This window comes from Monodelphis domestica, chromosome 4, assembly GCF_027887165.1.
Source record: "Monodelphis domestica isolate mMonDom1 chromosome 4, mMonDom1.pri, whole genome shotgun sequence".
Classification (NCBI taxonomy): Eukaryota; Metazoa; Chordata; class Mammalia; order Didelphimorphia; family Didelphidae; genus Monodelphis; species Monodelphis domestica.
Window position 1 is genome coordinate 158,933,698 of NC_077230.1, and position 17,650 is coordinate 158,951,347.

Consider the following 17,650-nt stretch of genomic DNA (forward strand, 5'->3'; position numbering starts at 1 on the left):
GTAAATGCTGACTCAGCATATGCTCTTGCTCAAGTTTTAAGTTTCAGGTAAGGAAGGAATTCCTACTCAAGAGCTGGTCTATTTTAATGTGATGTATTATCAGGCATGGGCAGTCAGGTGGTGCAGTGGATAGAATGTCGGACCTAGAGTCAGGAAGACTCATCTTCTTGAGTTCAAATCTGGCTTCAGACACTTACTATGATGCTGCATAAGTCATTAAACTTCTCTTCTCTGTCGCAGTCCCATTGATAAAATGAACTGAAGAAGGAAATGTAATCACTACTATTTTTTGCTGAGAAAACTACAAAATGGGGTCACAAAGAGTAGATACAACTGAAAGGACTCAAAACAACAATAAAATTATCAGTCATACTCAGAAAGAACATGTACGTTTGTTTCCACATCATATCTGATACCTGGATATTCTATATATTCAAGGATTACTTCTAGTGGGAATCAGAGGCAAATGACACATTCTTTTGAGTATTTGGGAGAAAGGGATTTAAGTAGTAAAGTTCATATACAGTCTTCCATCTATGTGATTTTTCTGTTTTCATTGTTTCAAATTTACAAACTCATTGTTCAAGATAAATGGGATAAGGCAATGGGTTGATATAATAGACAATATTTTTAGAGAATTTCTAGTTTCTCTGTGCTTTTCATACAGTTGCAATTTCTCTCCTGTAACTACTAAAATTCTCTAGAGGCAATAATTTTTAATTTTAAGTCAATTCATTAATTTATTGCTCAAGAGAATCTAAAATGATCAATATAAAAATGTGTTAAATACCTTTTGGAATATATCATTCGTCAGTTCCTCCCCAATACATCCCAAGACATCTTCAATTGGGAAATAGCCACTGAAATGGTATACCTATAGACTGCAACTCACCCACCACCACATCTCCATGGAAGAGGAAGGTATTAAAAGTGCCAATGTGCCCCTTCCTCCTCGCCACATGGCTGGGTCACTATAGTACAAAATGGTAGCTAGAATTTGTTGTCTTTATTACCTAAGAAATTCTAGTTTATAGATAAAAAAGGAGCAGGTCTATATTATACCTCAGCAAAGCCAGTCCAGTGACATGCCCTGAGTCCTGGAAGCAAATTAATCTAGCTTTGAAGCTGGCTGACCTTCAAAACTCAAGGTTCAAGAAAGGTTTGACATAAAATCATTATAATTTAATATCAAATTTCTATACTTTTGAACTCTAGGTCTGAACTACCAACTTCCTACTAGATTTCACCTCTTGGATGTCCTTTTGTATTTCAAACCCAACTTGTTGAGGTAGTTAAATGGTGCAGTGGATAAAGTATGAGGCCTGGGGTAAGAAATACCTGGGTTCAAATCCTCAGATATTTAATAGTTCTGTGAGCTTGGCAGAATCACTTAAATTTTGTCTCAGTTTTCTGAACTTCAAAGTAGAGATAACAGCTTTACCTTGCAGAGTTGTGAAGGATCAGACTAGATAATTATTAGGAAGGGCTGAACACACTGCCTGGTTCATATAGGTGCTTTACAAATACTTGTTCTTCCTCTTTTCCAAAACTTCAATTATGTAATATTCTTCTCCAAATTCCATCATTCCACCAAATTTGCCTATTTCTGTTGAGTGTACTATCATTCTTCTGGTTACACAAAGCTGCTACATATCATCTGGTTATGCAGGAGCCATACGTACCTCTTCTTTCTCCTTCAAAATCCATGTTACCATTGCTTGCCAAATCATGATGAGACTGTTTTGATAATATCACTCACATCCCTTCCTTTCTTTCTCCTCACATGATATCTTATTTAATTATATAACCTTTAATCAATCAACAATCAGGAAGTCAGTCAGGAAGAATATATTAAATAAGGAAAATCAAAAGATTAGTTCCTCATGCCCTTAGAATTAAAAATCTAATGAGAGAGACAACATACAAACAACAATGCACAAATAAGATATATTTAAAACATATAAGAAATAATCAATAGAGGGAAGCATTATATCAAGAGAGATTTATTTAGCATCATGTCCAGTCACCTGTCATTGCCCTTGTCATCTCTGATAATACTCTTAGATTGTGAAGACCTTGAGTAGGGGCTAATATTTTACTTTTCTTTGTATAATCAAAGAGTAACATGGTACTTGGTTCTTAATATACTCTAGTAGACTTACATATATTATTGCAGTATATTCTTCATTAGTCTCTATCTTTTACACTTCTCTGCTGCTCAATTCATTTTCTACATAACTGATAATTAATATTTGCAAAATATGAATCTCACCATTTCACTACTATTCACTAGATCCTTTGTTGCCTCTAAGGTAAAATACAAAATTCTCATCCCACTCTATAAGGTCTGCATGCTTATTTTATCTTAAATCTCTTCACTCTCCCGTTAAATCAACTTACTAGTTGTTTCCTGTGAAGAGTTCCATCTCTATTTTTCATGGCCTTACATGGGAAACTGGTTTCCTGTTTTCCTCCTGTCCTGAAAATACTTCCTCCTTGTCTTTTGATTTTATTTTTTGTAACTCTGCATATGTTTTGTATATCTCTGTATAATGTTACATTCTGTTGGTATAATATGAATTCCTTTCAGAACTGTTTGTATAGTTTTTGTCTTCTAATCTCAATGCCTTATTGTTAGTATGGGCCCTTGAGAATGGTCTGCTCTATGGAATGCCTTAGCAACAGATAATCTCAAATCAATCAGTCTTTGGTATTATAAAGTAAAGAAAAACATTTTGGGGTAGTCTGATCATGGGCAAATATTATAGAATTGTTCCTGTCTCCCCAAATACTCTTCTGATTACATTATAGATAAGTTCATTTAGGGTGTAAAGTTTTATGACAGTTAGGCCACAGAATCATAAAGTCTCTCACTTCAGTCAGGGTAATCATTGTTTTGGGTATCATCTGCCTTTGGGTTCTGGTTTTCTCTGGAATAGACGGAGGATGCAAGCACAATAAAGACAGTTACAAAAAATGGAAACATGCGTGACTGTGGATATGCTAAGTCATGGAACATGGAACTGTGGAAAATAAGCTTTGTTGATCCCTCTTCCCTATAATGACTATATCCTCTGAATTTCTGAGGTGCTTGAATTCCCTTAGAACTTAAGGTTATATGGGACTCCTCTTTCTTTCACCTGTAAAATTAAGATTTTTAAAGTAAAGGTACTTAGCCATCACTACTTGCAGTATCCTATTGATGAATTTTATGAAGTCTTTCCCTTTCCTACATGATTATTCTTGCCATTTAGCCAAATGAATCTTTTTTTCCATTCTGAGCCATTTCCTTTTATAGACACTGTTTTCACATCTCTTATTCAGGCAGTAATGTGCTTTAATAGTTCTTCCTGTAATATGCTTCCCAACTTAATAAATTACTCTTGTTTTATAACAGAGAATATGGTTTGAAAATAACACTAAATTTCAATGGTAATTTACCTACAGGAATGATGTTTAGTTTAAATCTAGACTCAAAGAAAATTGAACTGATTTTAAGGGGACATTTGAGGTCATCCCACAAAAATAAGCAAAAGGGAATCTCATTTGAAATAGAAACAAATCATTAAAATTTTTTGAAGGTCATTCCCTGGATTCTTGAAGGCTGGGCCAGCTAACTAATAGTATTGGCAGGATTTACTAAGCTGGAAAGGCCTCAAATAATGCTTCAGTGGTAGTGAAGCATCTGAAGACCAATCTTGCTAAGTCTGGATAGCCTCTTCATGAGAAAATTGACTATTAAGTAATACGTTTATTTATTTGGTTAGCCATATCAAGCACATGAAACTGTCTAAAAGACGTTGATGGGATCTGATCTGCATTGATGGAAAGAAGGACCCACACAGATGAAATCAGCAATCATAAAATAATTAATATCAGAGATAAAAATGTTAATGCCCTTATCCTATCTTATAATGAATCCTGTTCAAGCACGAAGATGACATTTTAACATCTTAAGTGTATATAAAGTCTTATCATAGATTTTCCTCAAACATTGCTGGAGTGCTTATTCATGGATTTGTAATATCTTGATCTTACAAAGATAATTCTTCCATAAGGATCTATTCTGAGTGAATTTCAAGTCATCTATACTATCTCAGCTGCTGTTTTAACTTAAATAAAAAAAAATACTTGCTTTATTTTTTTCCAGTGAAAGAGCTTTAGGTTACATTTAATAAATGCCAGTAATATAAAGTAGGTTACATTAATTTCAGCTAGAACATCTATTTCACTTTGCCATAATTTCAACTATTTTTCTTGTTATATGTTTTATTTTACTTATAATTAGGAACACTGTAATAAAACAAAACTACAATATATACTTTTACTTAGGATGTGTAGAATATAGTGAAAATTCTATAGCTTGAATCATAAATTTTTGTATAACCTTTTGATACTCAGATCATGATTTCATTGTTCTAGGTGCTCCCTCCACTGATATAGATTATACACTTAACCCTTTATAATATGTCTGTGACTTACCACAAATATTACTTAGAGGATTCATTCAATGGGAATTTCATAATGGTACACTTGTATGATCCATCTGAGATTTCTCATTTTCACTACATGATCAATCTACATCCTTTTCTAATCATACATTGCTGAGTCTATAAGTATACATGTATTAAGCCTGAACTATGTGTGTCAGGCATATCCTCTGTCTTTTATATCACTTGTGGAGAATGTTATTATTAGTATTATTCTGAAATCCATCTTGTTCCATTGTCTTTTTCATTAATTTTATTTCTAATTCTTCTGAGTTCATTGTTCTACTTATTTTAATTTCATATCACTTGTATTTTTAGTATCTTTAGTATCCTAAATACTTTAGGTATCTTAAGTACTTTAAGTATTATAGTTATTTTAAGCATCTTAGTTTTCAGCTTCTTATATGTAATGCAATTAGTTTAACCACATTGTTTCCCCTGATTGCTTTAAATATATTAAGCACTTTAGTTAGCTCTTGTCCTATAGAAATCTTAAATATACTAATTATCATTTTTCAAGTTAGGGATATGATTAGTTTAATCCCATTGAACCCCTTGAGTTGTTGAATTTGATAGTTGAATTTTCTTTTTATCTCTGGTCCTTTGGTCAGGAATGTTTGAAATTTCAATTTCATTAAATTTGTATTTCTTCTCCTAGAATATTGTGCTCAGTTTCCCTGGGTAGGAGATTTGTAGTTTTAGTTGTAGGCCTAGACTCTTGGCCTTGGGGAATATCATAACCCATGCCTTCTGATCCTTTCATGTAAAAACTACTAGGTCCTTGGTAATCCTGATTGTGGCTTCACAATATTTGAATTATTTTTTGGCTGCTTAAAGGATTTTCTCCTTAGTGTAGGATTTCTGGAATTTGGCTAAAACTGGTCCATTCTTTCAAGTTTTCTTTTCCCCTCTTTTTCAAAAACATTGGGGTGGTTTTGCTTGATCATTTCTTTCAATATGGTGTCTAGGTTTTTTTTTTAATTTTAATCTATTAATCTATTAATTTTAATCTATTTAATAGCTATTCAGGCAGTTATTCTTAGATTATTTTTCCTAGATCTGTTTTTCATTAGTTGTTTTCCAATGAAAGATTTCAAGTTTTCTTATGTTTGTTTCATTCTTTTTAATTTATTTTACTATTTCTTATTGTCTCTTGAGGCTTTTATATTCCATTTGTCCAATTCTAATTTTTAGGGAGTGATTTTCTCTTTGAGGCTTTGTAATTCCTTTTTAGGGAGCCATTTTCCTGTTCAAGGTATTATATTTCATTTTTCCTTTACTGAGGTATTTTTTTCTAATTTTTCTTCTAAGCTTCTATTACTTATCTTTCTATTCTTTCTTTTTTTTTTAAACCCTTACCTTCTGTCTTGGAGTCATTACTGTGTATTGGCTCCAAGGCAGAAGAGTGGTAAGGGTAGGCAATGGGGGTCAAGTGACTTGCCCAGGGTCACACAGCTAGGAAGTGGCTGAGGCCAGATCTTTCTATTCTTTTTTGCAGCTTTTCCAGGAATTCATTTTGGGATTGACATCTTTTCTCATTTTCCATTGAGATTTCACATATTTTCATTTTTGTATTGCTGTTTTCTGCTGAGATTGTATTTTGGTCATCTTTATTTTTGAGATATTTTTCTAGCTTCAGGCTTTTTCTTTGTCTTTTGCTCATAATGGAGTTATTTTTTTTCTCCCTTGATTTTGACTATCTGTCTACTGAAACATATCTCTGTTCCTGGGATCGAGGTAGTACTGCCTTGCAGTAGTACTGTTCCTCAAGTTAACTCAACAGGTTTGGTCTAAGATTGAGCTCTCTGCAGAGGCAGCCTAGTTGGCTTTTTATGCAGATGTTCAGTTCATTTCTGCTGATTTGAGTTGGCTTCTGCCTAATCCTGCTCAAGATAAACTTTATTGGGATCAGCTACTCACACTGCGGCTTGATCTGGGTCTCACCTGACCTCTGTTCTGACTGGATTATGCAGGGCTACTTTCTTCCTAATGTTGTTTGTTCTGTATTGCATTGGTTTCCATTCTTAACCTGCTGAGGCAGGACTGAGTTAATTGTTCTCATTCACTGCTATTAGCACTGTAACACATGTTAATTATGCTAAAGCTTGTTATGTGTTTTCTTCTTGTATCCCAGTTCATCAAGATTTCTCTTTAAAAATGGAATAGAAAGTTCTTGTTGATATAAATTTACATGGGCATTTTTCCACTCCAAAATTGCCCCCTAGGAATTATCAATCTTGATTACATGTATTGTACTTCAATTTTTTTTTTTGTGTGTGTGTGTGTGTGTTTTGAATGTTTTATTTTATTTTTATTATTGGCAGTGCTGTTAGATCTGTTCCTGAGATTTTTCTTCTTTTGCATTTTGTTACTTTCTGATCATATTTTTTCCAGAGTATTTAGAAGACTGAGGAAAATATAGGCTAGGGAGTGAAAATGGTCTTGAATCTGGAAATCATGATATGCAAATTACAGTTCCAGAACTGTTGCTGATTTGTTAAGTGACCTTAGACAAGTCATTTAAAATCCAAACAATTTTTTATATGTATAATTAAGTTTGAAATTAAGATCCCTTCCAATATGTGACTATGTTTATTAGCATGTGACATATCTTTGACAACCAAATTTAATTTAGTGATTTTGTTTTCAACAGCATTCCTCAGGTGTCAACTCTTATGAATCAAATTTTCCTCTTATATGTCTTTAAATTTTAAAGCTTTAAGGGGTTTTAAAAATTATTATTAACTCATCATTTATTTACTGAACATCTGTGGAAATTGAGGCTTAAAAAAGAACATTAGCAGGACAAAGTAATAAGTAAAAGCCCATTCCTACCCTTAAGGAGGTTATTGTCTTGTAGAGAAGACAGCAAGGATTGAAATAACTCAATTACAAGGCAGAAAGTCATTCATGAAGTAAGAGAGATACACAATTTTTAAGGTAGTCTAGTTTGACTAGTATGGGAAAGCAGTGTGAGATTAAAGTAGAATGGCGTGTTTGGATCATGATATGGAACAGTGATATAAATCTCAAATAGAAATGATGTTAATCAATACATAAGGATTCCTTCTAGTGTATATTGTCTTAGAAAAATCCATATCAATTTATCTATGTTTTATTGTATTTTCATTTATTTTTTAATATTTACAACATATTTTAATCGGATTTGGGCTGCATAACAGTGTCTTTGATGAAACTGGTATCAGTACCTTAAATGCCAATTCAGAAGTTCTAGCCATTGAAGATTTTTTACTCAGGGAAGTTACATACTTGGAGTTTTACTAGAAAATTAGTCTTCTCTAAGTGCTTGAAGGAAGAAGTTGGAGATTGGATGACCAAATATAAGTTCCTAATAGGGAGTTCAGAGGGAAAAGATAGGTATCAATTTTCTTCTCCCTAAATTCACCTAGTCCTATTGCATGAAATATAGCAATAAATGAGCATCTGTGCTGTCAAATAGTAATAGGAATCACTAAAACCCTATGTAAGTTGTAGGTACATATTGGCTTAGAAACCACATATTAACATTATATTTAACCATATTTTATTCATTTTTGTTATATGTATCCCAAATACATTTTAATCTGGTTTGGTCTGCATTCACATATTTGCTACTATTGCTCTAGGGTTAAGTTAAGGAGAAAATTTTCAATCATTGCATGGCATCAGAATTTTACAAATAAGCTAGAGAAGATGAACCAGAGAGCCAATCCAAGAGGTAGGACATAGAGTTTGAAGATCTTGGGAAATATAAACTGATCATCAATCAAAATATTAAATTATGAAGAATAACACATAACTAACTATTGTATCTTAGACATTTCTTGGAAGAGACATTGTTGCTAGTCACATTCAAAAAACTGCTTAGTGTTTTATTCTTTGCAATTACTTTTAAAAGCTTAGAGTCAACAGGTGTGTATAAAGCTTAGACCACTAAATTTAAAAGTCTGAGGTAATTCTTAATAAGAAAGGTTAAAAAGATGAAAGCACTAGGAAATTATGATTTTTGGATGACAGAATTTACAGGCAAACTTGTCAATTGCATATTATGAAAATTGTACTGAGGCTTGTGGTCATGTAAGTGAACATTTGCAATTCAGAAAAACCAGGAGAAGTTCAGAGAATAAAACAAGATTTCCAAATTAAATTTATAGTTTCTCCAAAATAATTGATAGCATAAATACATCTTAGTTATAAAAATGACTGAGCAAAATTGACTATGTAGGGAAATATACTATGATCATAGTATAAATATTACTGGATTGTGATGTTTTTCATCTTTGCCATTAGGAGCTAAGATAAAGAGAATTTTGATTCATTGGAAACAGATCAAATGATGGTGTTGGAGTAGGGCAGATTTCAGTTCAAATCCTGCCTCCAAGAGGATTTAACTTTAAGAAGTTAAATTGAACTTATGACTGGACTAGTCATTTAACTCTTTCCAACTCAGTTTCTTTATTTGTGTAAATAAAGATGTAGACATTCACAACTATAAGTTTGAAATCCAAATTCTTTCTGCTTCTTTCTACTTTCTATATATGACCAATAAAGTCATAAGATAGTATTAAATAGCAAATTAGAATGACTACCTAATTATAGTCCTGGAATGTAATATGCTTCCCATTTTAAAACTTATTTCTGCAACTGTATTTGGAAAGTTATGGTTGAGAACTTACATTAATTTATAAAAATGGATACAATTACTTCATGTGGAACTAGGGAGACATAAAGGGAACAATTTAGAACTGAAAAATTATAGGCAATTTGAGAGAAAATGGAAGAGGTGAAAGAATGATGTCTCCTTAAATACATAGTTATTTGTTAGGATAGAGTATTAAAGAATCTGTATTGAAACAAGGAGGTTATTTTATATTATAAAAATTCCGAGTCCTCTGGCAGTATTGACCTGACACATGATGGCCCTAAGTAGGCTGCCTCTTACAAATATCAACTTTATGTATGGGAAGTATTATAGAAAATACCACTTCTGCTTAGTAGAATGACCAGAAAAGGAAGCAAGCTAATATGATAAAGGACCAATAACCTTAACTTTTTAACTTGTATCAATGTAAATGTTAAGAAAAACAGATAAAGGCCTAAATCACCTTGACTGGGAAACCTATACAAGTTGTATGCATAGACTTTGGTTAGAGATAAGAAGGTATGGCTTGGTTGAAATATACAGTTTGGATAAGGGGAGATCACAGATCCATTGAAACACTAAATTTTGTTGTGATTAGTTTATTTTTCTCATTGATTTTTTAAACATTTAATTTTTTTTTTACATTTGATACAAATTTTAATCATTGTTTTCTGACATTTTGTGACCAATGTTTTCTTTCTCCCTCCAACTGTTTGCAGGTATTATGATTTGGTTGCATAGGTTGTACTTATGTTATCATATAATACATATTTCCATGTTTGTCATGTGAGTAACTTATTAGGCTTGTTTGTGCTTATATACTTATCGCCCTGACCTTATAGCATGAATATGTCTGGGATTGTTTTGGTTGTCCTATCTGGACCCCTTAAATTCTATTTCTACCCCTCTTTTATTCCCAGGGTAAGAATAGGTTCATTTTTCCTGAGTTTTTCCATACTTGTCTTTCTTCTGATAGTTTTACCTGAGAGTATAACCTTCACGTTCATTTCCCAACTCTGGCAGGTCAACAGAGAGCGAAGTTGGATTTGCCCTTGTCTTGATGTCAGGTTCTCAATAAGTATTAACTGATACTGTTAGAGATAAATTATTAGGTGTTAATTATCCAGAGTGCTTCAATAAGCTATCACATAATTCACCATTCCTTCCTTGTTGTGTGAAAAGATCTTTGAAAATGTCAAAGAGCAATTTATTTGTCTTCTGGCTTTCTAACAGTTAGAATGTTTTGTGTTTTGCACCCTAGAGATAGTTCTCAGCGGATCACTTAGCCTCATTCCTATTCTTCATTTTCTCTTTGGGATGGATAACAACAATAAAGAGAAATAGAAGGGGAAAAAAAAGAGAGACTGAGTCCCAAAGGATCTCTACTACCTTAATGTATTCTTGATATGTCAGATGCTACTAGTATTATTTGAATTCTTCCAAAATGGGCAGTTTGTGGATATTAAAATACTAAATCATGGACCTTGGAATGGAGGAGATTCTATTTAGTGTTGGGAATTTAGCAGTACTCTATCCCCTTAAAGAATATCTTTGCTGGCAGTTAAATTCTGTATGGTGAATATAACTACTGATTATGCCTGTTCTTTCTAAACTTTTGTTATGGGGGGTAATTTTAGTAAAAAGAACTGTGTATGAATGCTAAATTATTGTGAACATGAAATCTCTTCTTTAGCCAATTATAGTTATCTCAGGATTAAGTATAATTTGGTAAATGCTAATGCTTCATCTTTTTACAGACAAAATATAGAGTAAATATCTCTTATATGACACTGGTGAGCTTTTAAAGCACTGTGATATTTGCTTATCTCAGTTTTCAAGCTTCAAAATCCTTTAATCATGATCATCTTAGAATCTGACTTTATGGTTGATTAACCAAAGGATATTGACAAACATTTATTCTCAGCAGAACGTAGAGCAACTTTGAGGGGGGAATTATTGTGTAGTTGACAGTGCCTCTGCAATCCTATAGTCACTCATCCAGGTTATAATATTAGGCTTTCTGGGTAAATAATGCCCCTCAAAGAAATGCCTCCATGATTTTTGTTTCAAAATTATAGAAATTCTAATACTTCATGGATAAAAATAACATCTGGATTCAGGGGACTCCAAGCTCTTCTTATTTAGGGACCACGTTATTGACCACTGTTCTGATGAACTGGAAGAGAGAAAGGAAGATGGGATCCTCACTTTAATCTAGGGAGCAATCATTAAGCAATATTTCAAAGCCCTCAGAACAAATCTTTCTACATAATATGTATGTGTTCAAATTCTATACTTACCTGTGTAACCTTAGAAAAGTCACATTAGCATTCTGCGTCTCTGTTCTTCTACAAAAAGGCGAGTTTAGACTAAATGTTTTCTTTTCTTTTTAAATTAAGTTTATTTATTTTTAATTAGTTTAGACTATTTTTCCATGGTTACATGAATTATGTTCTTTCCCTCCCCTTGTCATACCTCCCTCTAGTAACCAACAAGCTATTCCACTGTGTTTTACATGTTTCATTACTCAAGACCTATTTCAAGACCTAGGGTGATTGTTTAGAATATATATCCCCAGTCATATCCTCATTGAACCATGTGATCAAGCAATTTTTTTCTTCTGTGTTTCTACTCCCACATTCTTTTTCTGGTTGTGGATAGTGTTCTTTCTCGTAATTGCCTCAGAATTTTCCTGGATCATTGCATTGCTGCAAGTAGAGAAGTCCATTACATTTGATCGGGCCATAATGTATCAATCTCTGTATATAATGTTTTCCTGGTTCAGCTCCTTTCACTCTGCATCCATTCCTGGAGGTCGTTTTAGTTCACATGGAATTCCTCCATTTCATTATTCCTTTTTGCACAATAGTATTCTATCACCAACATATAACCACAATTTCTTCAGCCATTCCCCAATTGAAGCACATCTCTTCATTTTCCAATTTTTTGCCACCACAAAGAGTGGCTATAAACATTTTTGTACAAGTCTTTTTTTTCCTTATAATTTCTTTGGGGTATAAACAAAGCAGTGGTATGGCTATATCAAAGGGTAGGAATAGACTACGTGTTTTCTAAGGTCCCTTAAAACTCTAATTCTATAATCAATGATCCTATGAATTTCTTTGGAATATGATTTTTTTGTGTGTGATTTCCTCCTGATATATGCACTAATGATAAAAGAAGGGAAAGTTTTTTTTTTTTTCAGAAATGGAACAGTGTGAGGGAAAAAATAAATAGCTAAAGCACTAAATAGGTAATTTTAGATAATATAGAAGCATTTTGGTACTCAGGAAGAAGATGAGGAGAGGTAATTATAGTAAATGGAATAAGAGTATAGAAAGGGATATGTGAGAGTTCCTGTGAAAGCTTTGCCTTCTTTCCAGTTTTGCTAACCACCCTTATGGCACATATTTTGATATACCTGTAAGCTTTCCATGCTTCAGTGGTTTCTCTTTAAATGAATTATTCTTTCTCTTCGAATAGTAGTTTTCTTTCCTCAAAGATCAATTACCTAATTTTGCTTCTGACTTGGACATATTCAGACTTTTTGTATTCTGATGATCTTTTAATAATTTGTCCTTTTCCTATTTAAATTATTCTTTTCTCATTTATTCAGTTCTAGAAGTTTAAAAAGTTAATATATCAATTAAAATTTATTTATATTTTATATCCTATCTTGATCTATAAATCATATCTATTAAAATGTTTCTGTAGTCATTGCAATTCATTATGTTTCTTCCTTACTTTTGAAGAAAAGGAGATATATTTCCTTTTCCCTAGGAATACTTAAGTCCACTTAGTACAAAGTAGTAAAATTCTACTCTAGTAATTAAATTTTAAAATAGCTAAAATTCTAATGTAGGATTGGCTAAAAAAGTCTTTTACCCAACACTAAACTTTCATTACTTATTCCAGAATATCTAATTGATATACTACTACTACTACTACTACTACTACTACTACTACTACTACTACTACTACTACTACTACTACTACTACTACTACTACTGTTGTTGCTGCTATTGCTACTGCTGCTGGTATTGCTACTGTAATTGCCTCTGCTACTGTTACCTACTACTACTACTATATGACAAGGAGTTAAAGTAACAGAATATTAAAATTATTGAATCTGGTAATTAGATGATTAACAAATTCTTAGCCCCAAATATATTGTTGAAAGTATTCTGTCAATAATCTATGCTAAAACAGAAAATCATTTTCATATCATTTAGCTAGAGGTTACTAATTATAAATATAAAATGATTTTTATTCCCCTAAAAATTAATCATTGTAACATAGAAACCTACTTTAATATAATGGAACATTGATCTGAAATAATTTGTTTTTTAATGGAATTAATGTTTTGATGGAACTTTTATAGGTTAGATCTAATATTCTTATGAAGAAACTATGGTCCCTGCCAATTAGTAATAGGTTTTACTTTCTGAAGGCAAATAATTGTTTTATTAATTTATACAACATATCACATAAATCTCACAATTGAAAAGAACCCCAGATATCAAACTGAACTATCCATAAAAGAACCAGAATTTCCTCAGATAGCCAGTTCCTTCTTGGATAGCACTTTGCTAAGAATTAAACACTTATATGTCTCTGTGTATCTTTCACTTACTATTTATATTGCCAAGTCAGAAAAGTATACATATACATATATGTATATATATACATATATACACATTTGTATGGGATACATACATATTTATTTATTTGATTTATTTCTTTTTCAGTTATGGTTTTTCATGACCTCATTTAGGGTTTTTTGGACAGTATACTAGATTGACTTACCATTATTGTGGTCCTTCTCTTGGTGCTTTTAAACATATCTGTAAACTTATCTGACCTTTTTGAAAATGTGTTGCCAAGACCTAAATATATCAGGTAGCATCTCACTAGGAAGGATGCAATGAAAGATCACAATTTCCTTTTTTATTTTCTTTTTAAAAATTTTACATGTTGATACACTTTTAATACACATTTTCTGACATTTGTGATCCATATTCTCACCTTCCTTTCCAAGATGGCAGATAATATGATATAGGTTATACATGTATTACCATACAATATTTAGTTCCATTTTATCACATTGTGAAATAAAACATATATTGCTTATACTAGAGAAAAATTCATGGAGGAAATAAAGTGAAAAATGGTATGCATCAATCTGTATTCAAACTGTCAGTTCCTTCTATGGTGGTAAATAGCCTTTTTTCTTTATGAGTCCTTTGGAGTTTCCTGGGTCCTTGCATTGCTAAAAATAGTGAATTTATTCACAGCTGAACATCTTCATTTCATAATTTCCATTTTCTTAGAAACTATTATTGTCAGTGAAGCCTTGTCTTTTTGAGTACCTCTTTTTTTGGGGGGGTATTGGGGTGCTGAGGTTCTGCTATATAATAGCTTATATTGAATCTTCAGTTCAGAGAAAATAATCCCCTCCATGATGTATTTGTGAAGTTGATTGCTTAAATCTAATCTGGTAATGTTACATTTATTCTAACTCAATTTTAGCTTATATAAAGATTGGAAAAAGAATGTATAGGTTTAGCATGTGACATTAAATGTTTTTTATTTAAAATAGTAAAGTGTTTTTCATTCTCCAAAATAATTTCCTCATAACAACCTTTTACATAGTATTGTGATATCCATTTCAACACAAAAAAAATTGAGGCTTGGATAGGTTAAATGATTTGCCTAAGGTCATTTGATTAGTAAGTGGCAGAGTTCTGATTCAATCCTAGTTTTTCTTACTCTAAATAGAAAAAAGGAAAAAAAAATCTTCACTGTAGTAAGCTGTTTAAACATATTTAATACAGCAATTTGTAGTCATATATATAAATCAGCAAATTCAACACCACACTTCAAATAATTGGGAAGTCATTGCTAAATAAATATCTTCATTATACTCAATCATACAAATAGAGGAATGAGAGTAATTGATCCATTTAGTCTTCTGTTTTCAGAAGCTGCTGTTGCTGCTTCCTCTAACAGCTCTGACTGACTAAATTTTTCCAAAGATTTCATTAAACTTACCACTGTGGCACACTTTTCAGTGTAGCTCTTAAAAGAGTAACATATTATCATTGGTTCAAAGACTAATGACAATGTTCAGGCAAAAAAAAAGTATTTTGATGAGATAGCTAAATCAGTTGGAAACACTATAATTAACAGTTGATGGAAGCCAACAACACTACTTACAATTAACAGTTTTAATTAAGCAATGTGTGGAAGCAATTCCCCCAATATAAGGAAAGGATTTAGCATTCCTAGCATGATTAAAACTGCTGGGGAGAAAGCACATGCAGAATCCTTACTTAATCTTTGGATTTTAATATGTAGGCCAGATTTTTTCAGTCTCTGTAATAATGGTAATTACCAATTCTATGTCAACTGACTCTAAAGACCAATAGAATATAAACTTCTTGATGTAATCCTCCATCCCTACTTCCTTTGTTCCCTCCTTCTTCCCTTTATTCTTTCCTCTCTCCCTTGAATCTCCTCCCTTTCCTTCCTGGGATTAATAAATTTTAGTTTAGTCGACCACTACTTTTCTTAGTATCACTATACTCTCAGACTTTCTGATTGATAATATAAATAGTGCCAATATAGAAAAGGATAAACTAAATTTATCCTGGTGAAGATCAAACCAGAGTCTTTTATCATATAATATTAAACTATTTTAATACTAAATATCATTTTATTAAATATTATATTTTCATTAGTAATATATAAATATATCTAAATATAATAATATTGATAGTTTTTATATAGGGCTTTAAGATTTGCAAAGCAGTATATGTATATTGTCTTATTTGATCCTTGTGATCTTCATTTTATAGATGTGGAAACTAAGAATAATAAAAAGAGATTTAATGGCTTACTCAGTTTCATAAAGACTAATCAGTGTTTGAGAAAGGATTACAACAGATTGAATTGGATTCTAATTATCCGGTTGCATTACAGGGTGCATTTCTCTTATTAAAATCGGATATATAAATGAATATAAAATACTAAATTCTTTGTTGATTGTTTGCATTACAAAAGGTTCTTCATTTTCAGAGTGACTCATAGGGTCACTCTGAAATAGGCAATTCCCTCTAGTACTTGGTAATATTTGTTTACAGATCATTAACTACTTCTGAACAGGGGAAAGAGAGAAAAGCAGAAAGCCATTTTAAGCATTTAGTACCAAGAGTTATTGGTTACCTGAGATCAAGCAGAAATAGTAACAATAATGCTATCTCATTTATAATTTATATTTATAATTTAATTCCTGTTATAAGGATCCCATTAAGTAGAAAATGCAAATACTGATATCTTTATTTTATGAGAGAGGAAACTGAGGTCCAGAGATTATGAGTTGTTTTAAGCCACAGGGCTAGTAAATACCAAAGCTGGAAATGAGAACTCTCTTTTTTATTGAAACTCTAGTGGTTTTTCACAACTTACCTTGTGAAGATAAACATTTTTCAAGTTATAAGAACAGGAAATGAACTTGCATTTTCACTGGTACTAAGAACTCCCGATGAGTAAGCTATATCTCATTTCATATTTTATTGCAAATAAATAGAAATATGACTAATTTTTAGGAAATCTATTTATGCAGACTTCCATAGGAACATACCTTTAGTTAAGAGTGAAAATTTAGGCAATGAATCTAGAAATTTTAGAAATAAGTGGTAGATTTCTATTTCCTTATACTTCAATTACAATTTATAATGATTCACTTGTAAACTTGGTTGACAATCAAAACTTATTGAAGAAGTTATTATGTTCTCTGGAAAATCCTGTTTGAAGACTGCTTTTTGATGGAAAATCTGGGTGTTGATTTTAATCTCAGATTTTTATATTATAGGGCCTAATAAATGAATTTATAGAAATTAAATAAAGCTCATCCCAAGGGACTGCATTTATTATTTTTTGACTTTTATTTGTGGAATTTGCCATTTAAAAATGTAGCAATAGACAAAAATACTAGGTAGATTCAATTCAACAAATTATATTGAATGTTGTAGAGATACATACCCCTTTGAAAGAAGTTGAGGATTGATTCAAGATAACTCATTGTATCTGTCCCTACCTTAAAGAGATTATAGTTTTTTTGAGAAGACAGATAAAACATCAATAATAATACATACATATATGTATATGTAATGTTTATGTCTAAGTTACATATACATTGAATGCTCTGAGAATTTAGAGAGCATACATACATATCATAACTTATATACATACAGGCAATAGTGGTCAAAGAATGTTCCGTATTACTGGATTAGTATATTAAGTAATGAATAGAATTCAGTTATATCTAACTGAGGCAGGAGACATTCTGGAGGAAAAAGCATTAAAGTAAGGATCTTAAAAAGAAGGGTTTCTTCTTTAATAGGTATCTGTTTAATTTGAAGCTAATAAATTATTTTAAAATTAATAGTCTTTTAATCAATGAAAACCTACCTGTCTCTTTCCACTACTTAATTTACTCTCCCCAGTATTGAGAAAG

At 31.9% G+C, this 17,650-nt stretch overlaps 1 protein-coding gene across 3 annotated transcripts in view; it reads left to right on the forward strand.

Annotated features, from left to right (window-relative positions):
- Window positions 1-17,650, forward strand: part of KCNJ3 (potassium inwardly rectifying channel subfamily J member 3) — a 261,183-nt gene that overhangs the window by 96,343 nt on the left and 147,190 nt on the right. The window lies entirely within an intron of this gene.